Here is a 12,514-nt window from a genome sequence, read left to right on the forward strand (position 1 = left end):
GAATGGTCAGGGGAGGCCTCTGTGTCCAGGTCACATTTGAGCAGAGGCCTGAAGGAGTTGAGTGAGTGAGCCATGTGGGTATCTGGGGAAGACCATTTTAGGTAGAAGGAACAGCAAGTGCAGAAGTCCTGAAAGGGAGATGGTTTTGGCGTCAGGGAGGTGGGCAGGAGGTGAGGTATGACAGTGAGAGAGGCCAGATCATAGTGGACCTCACCTTTGGTTTTTCATGGGTTCTGCTTTGTTTGTTTGTTTTTGAGATTTTTATTTATTTACTTATTTTGCGATAGAGTTGTGCTCTGTTGCCTAGGCTGGAGTGTGATGGCACGATCTCAGCTCACTGCAACGTCCACCTCCCAGATTCAGGCAATTCTCCTGAATCTTCCACTCTGCCATCAAGGCTGGATTGTAGGGGTACAATCATGGCTCACTGCAGCCTCAACCTCCGAGACTCACATGATCCTCCCACCTTAGTCTCCCAAGTAGCTGGGACTACAGGCATGCACCACCATGCCTAGCTAATTTTTAAATTTTTGTAGAGATGAGGTCTTACTATGTTGCCCAGGCTGGTCTTGAACTTAAGAGTTCAAGTGATCCTCCTGCCTCAGCCTCTCAAAATGCTGGAATTATAAGCATGACTCACTATACCCAGCCTCGGCTTTGGTTTTTGTTTGTTTGTTTGTTTGTTTTTTGGGATGGAGTTTCACTTTTGTTGCCTAGGCTGGAGTGCAATGGTGCGATCTTGGTTCACCGCAATCTCCACCTCCTGGGTTCAAGCAATTTTCCTGCCTCAGACTCCTGAGTAGCTGGGATTACAGACATGTGCCACCACACCTGGCTAATTTTGTATTTTTATTAGAGACGGGGTTTCACCATGTTGGTCAGTCTGGCCTCGAACTTCCGACCTCAGGTGATCCACCTGCCTCGGCCTCCCAAAGTGCTGGGATGACAGGCGTGAGCCATCGCCTTTGGTTTTATGTGAGTGACCTGAGAAACCATTGGAAGGTTTTGAACAGAGAGGAGTGACACATCTGACTTAGGTTTTATATTAGTTATCCATTGCTGTATAACAACCCCCAAATGTAGTGTCTTAAAACAAAAATCATTTATTATCTTTCAGGTTCTGTGGGTCAGAAATTTGGAAGTAGCTTGGCTGAGCAGTTCTGGCTCAGGATGTCTCATGAGATTGTAGTCAAATATTGGCCAGGGCTACAGTCATCTGAAGGCTTGACTGTGTCTAGAGGCTTCGTTTCCAAGGTGCCTCACTCCCAGGACTGGCAAGTTGGGGCTGACCATTGGCAGGAGGCCTCAGTTCCTCTCCATGGGGTTGCTGGAAGGTCCTTGCAACATCGCGGCTATCTACCCCCAGAGAGTGATTCAAGACACCAAGACAGAAGCTGCAATGTCTTTTTTTTTTTTTTTTTGAGACAGTCTCGCTGTGTCACCCAGGCTGGAATGCAGTGGCATGATCACAGTTCACTGCAGCCTTGACCTCCTGGGCTCAAGCAGTCCTCCTGCCTCAGCCTCCAGAGTAGCTGGGACTATAGGCATGTACCACCGTGCCTGGCTTTTTTTTTTTTTTTTCAGACAGTGTCTTGCTCTATTGCTAGGCTGGAGTACAGTGGCACGATCTTGGCTCACCGCAACCTCTGCCTCCCAGGTTGAAGCGATTCTCTTGCCTCAGCCTCCCAAGTAGCTGGGACTACAGGCACATGCCACCATGCCCAGGTAATTTTTTGTATTTTCGGTAGACACAGGGTTTCACCATATTGGCCAGGATGGTCTTGATCTCTTGACCTTGTGATCCGCCCGCCTCGGCCTCCCAAAGTGCTGAGATTACAGGTGTGAGCCACCACGCCCGGCCCTGGCTAATTAAAAAAAGGAAAAAAGTTTGGTTAGAGGCTGGGTGCAGTGGCTCAAACTTGTAATCCTAGCACTTTGGGAGGCCGAGGTGGGCGGATTACCTGGGGTCGGGAGTTCAAGACTGTCCTGGCTAACATGGTGAAACCCTGTTTCTACTAAAAACACAAAAAATTAGCCGGGTGTGGTGGCAAAAGCACCCATAATCCCAGCTACTCTGGAGGCTGAGGTAGGAGAATCACTTGAACCTGGGAGGCAGAGGCTGTGGTGAGCCAAGATCAGATCACTGCACTCCAGCCTGGGCTACAGAGACTTTGTCTCAAAAAAAAAGAAAAAAGAAAAAAACCATTTTTTGGTAGAGATGGGATCTCACTGTGTGGTCTAGACTAGTATCAAACTCCTGGCCTCAAATTATACTCCAGCCTCAGTCTCCCAACTGGGATTATAGGCATGAGCCACCATGCCTTGCCATTTTTCTTGTAGCCTGTGTGCAGGCTAGCCCTATTCAATATGAGAAGGGCGTAAGTACAAGGAGGAGGTGAGATCATTGTGGACCATCTTAGAGGCAGGCTACCGAAAGTTTTTTATTTGTTTCTTTTAATTAAAATAGAATAAAGTTTACCCTTTTCTTTCTTTTTTGACGTAAAGATGTATAGGTCTATGAATGTTAACATATGAGTATATTTGCGTAACCACTACCACAAACAGGATATAGAAGAGTTCCATCACCCCTCAAAAAACCCTTGTGTTCCCCTTTGTAGTGACACACTCCTCCCACCTTAACCTGCGGTAACTACAGATCCATCATGATAGCTTTGTCTTTTTTTTTTTTTTTTTTTGAGACGGAGTTTTGCTTTTGTTGCCCAGGCTGGAATGCAGTGGTGTGGTTTCAGTTCACTACTGCAACTTCTGCCTCCTGGGTTTAAGTGAATCTCCTGCCTCCGCCTCCCAAGTAGCTGGGGTTACAGGCACCTGCCACCACGCCCAGCTAATTTTGTATTTTTAGTAGAGATGGGGTTTCTCCATATTGGTCAGGCTTGTCTCGAACTCCTGACCTCAGGTGGTCCCCCCTCCTCAGCCTCCCAAAGTGCTAGGATTACAGGAGTGAGCCACTGCACCCAGCTGATAGTTTTGTCTTTTAGAGAATGTCATAGCAATGAAATCATTATTATGTAACTTTTTGAAACTGGCTTCTTTCACTCAGAATAATGCCTTTGAGATTCATCTAAGTTGTTGCAGGAATCAGTAATTCATTTCTTTTTATTGCTGAATTATGTTCCAGTGTATGGATAGGTCACAGTTTATCAATATACCCATTGAAGGGGTTGTTTCCAATCTGGGGAAATTGTGAGTAGAGCTGTGTCTCAGTCCATTTGGGCTGCTATACCAAAGCATCATGGGCTAAGCGGCTTATAAACAACAGAAATTTATTGTTTACACTTTTATTTTATTTTATTTTATTTTATTTCATTTAATTTCATTTCATTTTGAGACAGAATCTCGCTCTGTCGCCCAGGCTGGAGTACAGTGGCACAATCTCAGCTCACTGCAAGCTCCCCCTCCTGGGTTCACGCCATTCTCCTGCCTCAGCCTCCCAAGTAGTTCGGACTACAGGCGCCCGCCACCTCGCCCAGCTAATTTGTTTTGTGTTTTTAGTAGAGACGGGGTTTCACCGTGTTAGCCAGGATGGTCTTGATCTCCTGACCTCATGATCCGCCCGCCTTGGCCTTCCAAAGTGCTGGGATTACAGGCATGAGCCACCGCGCAAGGCCTGTTTACAGCTCTTGAGAAGATCAGGGCGCCAGCAGATTCAATATCTCGTGAAACCTTGCTTTCTGATTGGTGCCTTCTCATCATGTCCTCCTCTGGTGAAAGGGACAAGGCACCCCTCTGGGGTCTTTTGTCAGGGCACTAATCCCGTTTATGAAGGCCCTGCCCTCATGCTCTAATTCCCTTCCAAAGGTCCCACATCCTAATCCCAACACCATCACCGGGGGGTTAGGATTTCAACAAATGAATTTTTATTATTATTATTATTTCTTGTCACCCAGGCTGGAGTACAGCGGCGCTATCTCGGCTCACTGCAGCCTCCGCCTTCCAGGGTCAAGCCGTTATCCTGCCTCAGCTTCCCAAGTAGCTGGGATTACAGGCACGCCACCCCCACACCCGGCTAATTTTTGTATTTTTAGGAGAGATGGGGTTTCACCATGTTGGCCGGGCTGGTCTGGAACTCCTGACCCCAGGTGATCCACCTGCCTCAGCCTCCCAAAGTGCTGGGATTACAGGTGTGAGCCACCTTGCCCAGCCAATAAATGAATTTTTGGTTTTTTTTTTTTTTGTATTTCATGGTTTGTTTTTGTTTTTGAGACAGGATCTTATTCTGTCTCCAAGCTGGAGTGCAGTGGCATGATCTCGGGACTCACTGCAACCTCCACATCCTGGGTTCAAGCAATTTTCCCACCTCAGCCTCCCAAGTAGCTGGGATTATAGGCATGCATCACCACACCTGGCTAATTTTTATATTTTTAGTAGAGACGGGGTTTTGCCATGTTGACCAGGCTGGTCTCAAACTCCTGGCCTCAAGCGATCCACCCGCCTTGACCTCCCACTTTGCTGAAATTACAGGTGTGAGCCACTGAACCTGGCCTCAACGAATGAATTCTGGGGAGACACAAACATTCAGATCTCAGCTGCTCTAAACATTCATATACCATGCTGTCAGCTAGCCTTCTGATTATACAGGTGTTACACCTTTCAATCTTGTCCTACATGTCCCTTAGGCCCTGTTTATTTGTTTATTTCTTTCCATCTATTTATTTATTTTATTTTTGAGACAGAGTCTCACTCTATCGCCCAGGCTGGAGTGCAGTGGCATGATCTTGGCTCACTGAAACTTCTGCCTCCCGGGTTCAAGCAATTCTCATGCCTCATCCTCCTAAGAACCTGGGACTACAGGCATGTGCCACCACGCCCAGCTAATTTTTGTGTATTTTAGTAGAGACAGGGTTTCACTATGTTGACCAGGCTGGTCTGAAACTCCCGATCTCAATTGATCTGCCCTCCTTAGCCTCCCAAAGTGCTGAGATTACAGGCATAAGCCACAGTGCCTAACCAATCTTTTTCTTTCTGTTGTTCAGATTAAGTAAATTCTATGGATCCATCTTCAAGTTCACAGACTTTTTCTTGTGACATCTCCATTCTGCTGTTTAGCCCATTCATTGAGTTTTTTGTTTCACTTATTCTTCAGATGTAAAATTTCCATTATATATATACATATATATGATATAATACGTCTTTATGAGAAAGCTAAAGGGAGCAAAGAGTCTTCACCCTTCCTTCTTGGAGTATTTTTTTAAATTGTGGTAAAATATGCATAACATAGCATTAACCATTTTAGCCATTTTTAAGTGTACGGTTCAATCTGTTCAGTGGCATTAATACATCCACATTGTTGTGCAACCATCACCACTATCTACCTATAGAACGTTTTTATCCTCCCAAACTGAAACTCTGGACCCATTAAACAATAATTCCCCATTTCCTCCTTGGAGTTTTTTTGTTTGTTCATTTGTTTGTTTTTTAGACACAGGGTCCCTCTCTTTCCCTAGATTGGAGTGCAGTGATCATAACTCACTGCAGACTCCAACTCCTGGGCTCAAGGGATCCTCCCACTTCTCCATGTAGCTAGGACTACAGGCATGCACCGCCATGCCTGCCTAATCTTTAATATTTTTTGTAGAGGCAGGGTCTTGCTATGTTGCCCAGGCTGGTCTTGAACTCGTGGCCCCAAGCAAGTCTTGAACTCGTGGCCCCAAGCAATTCTTCCACCTCAACCTCCAGAAGTGCTGGTGGTGATTCAGTCAGTGTTCTTCTGCCCCAGTTTGCCTGCTACTCTTGACTCTTCAGAGCCCTCAGCTGGCTGTTCCCTGGGCTCTGCACAGGGTTTACAACTGTCTTCAGCAGCAGAGACACAAAGGCTTTGAATCAATCCCTCTGGCCATCCAGCAGACAGTGGACTGAACGGGGCAAGGCTGGAAGTAAGGAGACCTGCAGGGAGGTCAGAGGAGGCTTCACAGAGGTGACCTCTGGATTGAATCTTAAAAGATAAGTGGCTGTTTTCAGACAGGCTAATTGTGGGTAGACCATTCAGGACAGAGAGATGGATGTGAGTGATGTCTTTTTTTTTTTTTTTCCTTTGAGACGGAGTCTCACTCTGTCTACCAGGCTGGAGTGCAGTGGTGCGATCTTGGCTCACTGCAACCTCTGCCTCCCGGGTTCAAGCGATTCTCATGCCTCAGCCTCCTGTGTAGCTGGAATTACAGCTGTGTGACACCACGCCCATCTAATTTTTTATTTTTAGTAGAGATGGGGTTTTCCCATGTTGGCCAGGCTGGTCTTAAACTCCTGGTCTCAAGTGGTCCGCCCACCTCGGCCTTCCAAAGGGCTGGGATTACAGGTATGAGCCACCGCGCCCAGCCCTTGAGGGCGCGCCCAGCCTTGATGTCTTGAGGGGCAAAAGACTGCAAAGTCTGGAAAGTAACACTTTGGGTTGTCTGAAGTGAAGAGGGAAAGGCTGGGCAGGAGGAAGGGTGAGTGCCATGAGAAAGGGGCCAGCGGAATGGGCTGGCACTAGATGTTGAGAGGTGAGTGGTTGATTTCTGATTTCTACGGGTTGAAGAAAAAGACCCAATAACATTTTCCACTAGTGTACAAGGAGGGGGAAGCCCCCACCCCCAGACCTGAGACAGGATGTGGGGATGCTTGTAGGTGTCTAAGGCCTTGGCAGGGAAGGTGGCATCTAATCTGGAAAGGCCAGTGGCGCAGTTCCTGTGGAGAAAGAAGGGTGTGTGATTTTGCAGCTGCTGAACGGGAATGTCATTCTGCTGCAGCCTTTCTTGGGTTGGATGATCAGGAAGAGGGGTCAAGGGGATGTCTGCTTCTGAACCCAAGAGAATAAACTGAACAATTCCCTAGGGCTTACTGTAAATGAGGGAGCAGAGGTAGGGGTAGCAGAGGTAGGAGAGGATGCGAGATCAGGTGTTTAAAGGTAGGAGTGACAAAGAGTGTTTGTTATATCCCTTCTTTGGTTTTTGTTTTCTGGGTTTGTTTTTTGTTTTTTGTTTTTCTGATTTTCAGACAGGATCTCATCCTGTCACCCAGGCTGGAGTGCAGTGGCGTGGCGTGATCTTGGCTCACTGCAGCCCTGACTCCCAGGGCTCAAGTGATCCTCCTACCTCAGACTGCTGAGTAACTGGGACTACAGGGACACACCACCATGCCCAGCTAATTTTTGTATTTGTTGTTGAGTCAGGGTTTTGCAGTGTTGCCCAGACTGGTCTCAAACTCCTGGATTCAAGCAATCTTCCTGCCTCAGCCTGCCAACATGTTGGGATTACAGGTGTGAGCTATTGCACCCAGCTTATCTCTTTTTATACTTTTTAAATGTAGTACTTTAGTCATACAGGTAAGAGTTAGAAAAAAAAAAAAAGGAAAAAAATTAGTATTAGTTATCTATTGCTGCAACTAAGTTACCCTTAAACTCAGCAGCAAAAGACAACGTTTATTATCTCACACATTTTTTGAGGACAAGGAATCTGGAATCAGCTTTGCTGGGTGATTCTGGCTCAGGGTCTTTCATGATGTTACAGTCAAAATGTCAACCGGGCTGCCATCATCTGAAGGCTTGACTGGGGCTGGAGGGTGCACTTCCAAGATGCCTCACCCATGTGGCTATTGGCTGGAGGTCTCAGTTCCTCACTGGCTGTTGACCAGAGGCCTCAGTTATTCTCCTTGTGGGCCTCTTCATAGAGATGCTATCAATTTGGCAGCTGGCTTCACTCACAGCAAGGGATCCAAGAGAAAGATCCAAGACAGAAGCTACTGTGTCTTTTATAACCTAATCTCAGAAGTGTCATATAATATCATTTCAGCCATATTCTATTGGTCACACAGACCAGTGCTGGTTCAGTGTGGGAAGAGACTACACAAGGATTTGAATACAAGTAGGTGGGGGTCATTGAAGGCCGTCTTCAAAGCTGGCGACCACAGCATGTGAAAGTATTACCAATTCAGATTCTTTTGTGAATGTAAAGAGATCACTGAGACATATTATTAATAGAGGAGAAGGCAAGTTGCCTTTTTATATAATCTCACTTAAAAAAGAAGCATGAAACCTACGTATTTCTATTATATACACATACAAATGTATAGAAAAAGATTGAGAAAGATACTCTTAAAACTGGTAATGGCCAGGCACAGTGGCTCGTGCCTATAATCCCAGCACTTTGGGAGGCAGGTGGATCACCTGAGGTCAGGAGTTCGAGACCAGCCTGGCCAATGTGGCAAAACCCCGTCTCTACTAAAAATACAAAAATTAGCCGGACATGTTGGTGTGCTCCTATAATCCCAGCTACTCAGGAGGCTGAGGCAGGAGAATCGCTTGAACCCGGGGGATGGAGGTTGTAGTGAGCTGAGATTGTACCATTGCACTCCGTCCTGGGCAACAAGGGTGAATCTCCATCTCAACAACAACAACAACAACAACAAAAAAAAACCAAAAAACTGGTAACAATGTCATCCCTGGGGAGGGAGATGGAATTGTAGGCATATTATGAAAAGGGAATCTATCAGGGCCGGGTGCGGTGGCTCACACCTGTAATCCCAGCACTTTGGGAGGCTGAGGCCGGCAGATCATGAGGTCAGGAGATCGAGACCATCCTGGCTAACACGGTGAAACCCCATCTCTACTAAAAATACAAAAAATTAGCCGGGCGTGGTGAAGGGTGCCTGAAGTCCCAGCTACTTGGGAGGCTGAGGCAGGAGAATGGCATGAACCTGGGAGGCGGAGGTTGTAGTGAACCAAGATCATGCCACTACATTCCAGCCTGGGCGACAGAGCGAGACTCTGTCTCAAGAAAAGAAAGAGGAAAGAAAAGAAAAGAAAAGAAAAGAGAACCTTTTTTTTTTTTTGAGACAAGGTCTCGCCCTGTCACCTAGCCTGGAGTGCAGTGGTGCAATCTCAGCTCACCACAACTGCTGTCTCCCAGGCTCAAGTGAGCCTCCCACCTCAGCCTCCCAAGTAACTGAGAATATAGGCACCACTACACCCAGCTAAGTTTGGTATTTTTTGTAAAGATGGGGTTTTGCCATGTTTCCTAGGCTGGTCACAAACTCCTGAGCTCAAGGGATCCGTCTGCCTCGGCCTCTTGAAGTGCTGGGATTACAGGCATGAGCCACTGTGCCTGGCCAGGACAGGCATCTTTTTTTTTTTTTTTTTTTTTGTGAGACGGAGTCTCACTCTGTCGCCCAGGCTGGAGTACAGTGGCATGATCTCAGCTCACTGCAACCTCTGCCTCCCAGGTTTAAGTGATTCTCCTGCCTCAGCCTCCTCAGTAGCTGGGATTAGAGGCACCCACCACCACGCCCAGGTAATTTTTGTATTTTTGGTAGAGACATAGTTTCACCACATTGGCCAGGCTAGTCTCAAACCCCGGACCTCAGGTGATCTGCCCTCCTCAGCCTCCCAAAGTGCTAGGATTACAGGCGTGAGCCACCATGACCCACTGGACCTATCATTTTTATACTACGTATTTTTCTTGATGGTTTGAATCATTTGCAATAACAATGTGTGTTCCTGGGTTACCGGTCTAATTTTCTGTTGCTGGATAACAAACCACCCCAAACTTAGTGGCATGAAACAACAATCCTTTTACTCCATTCACAGATTCTGTGGGTCAGGAATTTGCACAAGGCACAACATAATTGCTTTGTCTCTGCTCCCTGAGGTTTGGAGCCTGAGCTGGGAGATGAGAACAGCTGGTGATGACTCACATTTCTGGTGCCTGGGTTTGGATGACTAGCATGCTGGGCTCAGCTACAGCCATTGACTAGAACACCTACAAATGGCCTCTCACTGTGGCCTAGGCCTCCTCGCAGCATGGAAGCTGTGTCCCAAGAGGAAATATTCCAGGAAGAAGCATTTGGAGAGAGAATATTCCAAGAGAACCAGGCAGAGCTGCATGTTTATTTATGACCCAACCTCAGAAGTCATATAGCATCACTTCTGCCATACTCTGTTGGTGACATCAGCCATGAGCCACCCAGATTCAAGGAAAGGGGACATAGATTCCCCCTCCAGTGGGAGGAGTGTCAAGGAATTTGCAGCCACTTCTTTAAAAGCTGCCACATTTAGTTATATAATTTATTGTATTATTTTATTTTTGTAGAGACAGGATCTCACCGTGTGGCCCAGGCTGATCTTAAACTCCTGGCCTCAAGTGATCCTCCTGCCTCAGCCTCCTAAAGTGCTGGGATTACAGACGTGAACCACCATGCCTGGCCATGGAATTTAAAAATCTATTTTAGGCCAGGCATGGTGGCTCACGCCTGTAATCCCAGCACTTTGGGAGGCCGAGGCGGGCGGATCACCTGAGGTCAGGAGTTCAAGACCAGCCTGGCCAACATGGTGAAACTTTGTCTCTACTACAATCACAAAAATTAGCCAGGAGTGGTGGTGCACGCCTGTAATCCCAGCTACTTGGGAAGCTGAGGCACGAGACTCACTTGAATCTGGGAGGTGAAGGTTGCAGTGAGCCAAGATTGTGCCACTGCACTTCAGCCTGGGTGACAGAGTAAGACCCTGTCTCAAAAAACAAAACAAAAAAAAATGTATTTTAAACACAGAGTGAACAATAAACGTTAAGGCTGCCTTTCCTAAGATGGTGGGTCGGGAGTACCCAGGCACATGCTCACATCCCAGACTCTTAGCTCTTTCTGTCTTGTTGCCTTTATTGCTTTGAGTCTGATAATCTCAGAGAGACCTGAGATAACTTGGCAGTTGTAACTTATAATTCTTTTTTTGTTTCTTTTCAGTACCTGGAACCAAACCCTTTAGGTAAATATTTACATATAGATTCATTTGTTCCCCTTATTCCCAGAAAAGATTTGAGGAAGCTTACAGGAATTCATACAGTATAATCATATGATTAAAAATATATAAATAGATCAAGAAACCAAGGGAAAGGGAAAGGAAAGACTGAAACAGTAAGTTGAAACCAGAGGGGAAGTTAGTTCTTAAAAATATATGCTGCAAAGTCTTAAGTAAATATTTGACATTGCAGGGCTGGAAAGCATAATGTATGTTATCTGATCTAATTACCCAACTGGCTCTTGAAATCCCGCTCTGACATCCCTACAGTAGCCATCTAGCCTCAGTTTGCACATTTCCAGTCATGGGGAGCTCAGTACATTACAAGGCAATTCCAACAATTAGAAAGTATGGACCCAGGAGTCACAAATTCAAATGCTTCCAAGGGCCGGTGTGGTAGCTGTAATCCCAGCACTTTGGGAGGCTGAGGCAGGCGGATTGCCTGAGGTCGGGAGTTCGAGACCAGCCTGGCCAACATGATGAAACCTCATCTCTACTAAAAATGCAAAAACTAGCCAGGCATGGTTGTGTGCACCTGTAATCCCAATTACTCAGGAGGCTGAGGCAAGAGAATCACTTGAACCTGGAAGGTGGAGGTTCCAGTGCACTGAGATTGCGCCACTGCATTCCAGTCTAGGCAATAGAACGAGATTCTGTCTAAAACACACACACAGACACACACACACACACATACACAAATCCCCAAATGCTTCCAACAACTAGAAGAATGAGGCAGGTCAATGTGGTGGAGTGGGTGTTGGGGGACCTAAGTCAAAGTGCAACGCACACACCTCCTTTAATAGTAGCAACTGCTACTCCTCCCAGCCAATTGTTGCCATGTGGGACTCAGGTCCAGTGTAGTCGGATCTTTAGATGTTTCAAGAGAAGTTGAAAAATCCCAATTTTATAGGAAATTTCCTTTTTTTTTTTTTTTTTTTGAGACAGGGTCTCACTGTGTCACCCAGGCTGGAGTGCAGTGGCACGATCTCAGCTCACTGCGACCTCTGTCTCCCAGGCTCAAGCTCAAGCAATCCTCCCACCTCAGCCTCCTGAGTATCTGGGACTACAGGTGCACGCCACTATGCCTGGCTAATTTCTGTAGAGACAAGGTTTCACCACGTTGGTCTCAAACTCTTGAGCTCAAGTGATCCACTTGCCTTGGCTTCCCAAAGTGCTGGCGTTACAGGCATGAGCCCGTGTGCCAGGCAATTTCCCAATTTCCTGGGTTTTAAACTGGCAATTAATTCTCTATTTTATTGTATTGTATTGTATTTTTGAGACAGAGTCTCACTCTTTTGCCCAGGTTGGAGTGCAGTGACACAATCTCGGCTCACTGCAACCTCCGCCTCTCAGGTTCAAGTGATTCTTCTGCCTCAGCCTCCCGAGTAGCTGGGACTACAGGTGCCCGCTGCTACACCCAGCTAGTTTTTGTATTTTTAGTAGCGATGGGGTTTCACCATATTGGCCAGGCTGGTCTCGAACTCCCAACCTCGTGATCCGCCCACCTCGGCCTCCCAAAGTGCTGGGATTACAGGCGTGAGCCACTGCGCCCGGCCTAATTCTCTATTTTATAAAACACCAAACAGCCCAAAGGAAATACAACTGCAGACTTATGCTGTCTGTGGTTCACAGGCTTGTGAACCCAAGGCAGCCAAAGTCTCAGGCTTCAAAGCTGGGTTAAAACAGGCTTTGAATCTCACTCTGCGACTTACTCATTGCATACTTGTAGCC

Source organism: Macaca fascicularis, chromosome 10 (genome assembly GCF_037993035.2).
Source record: "Macaca fascicularis isolate 582-1 chromosome 10, T2T-MFA8v1.1".
Taxonomy (NCBI): Eukaryota; Metazoa; Chordata; class Mammalia; order Primates; family Cercopithecidae; genus Macaca; species Macaca fascicularis.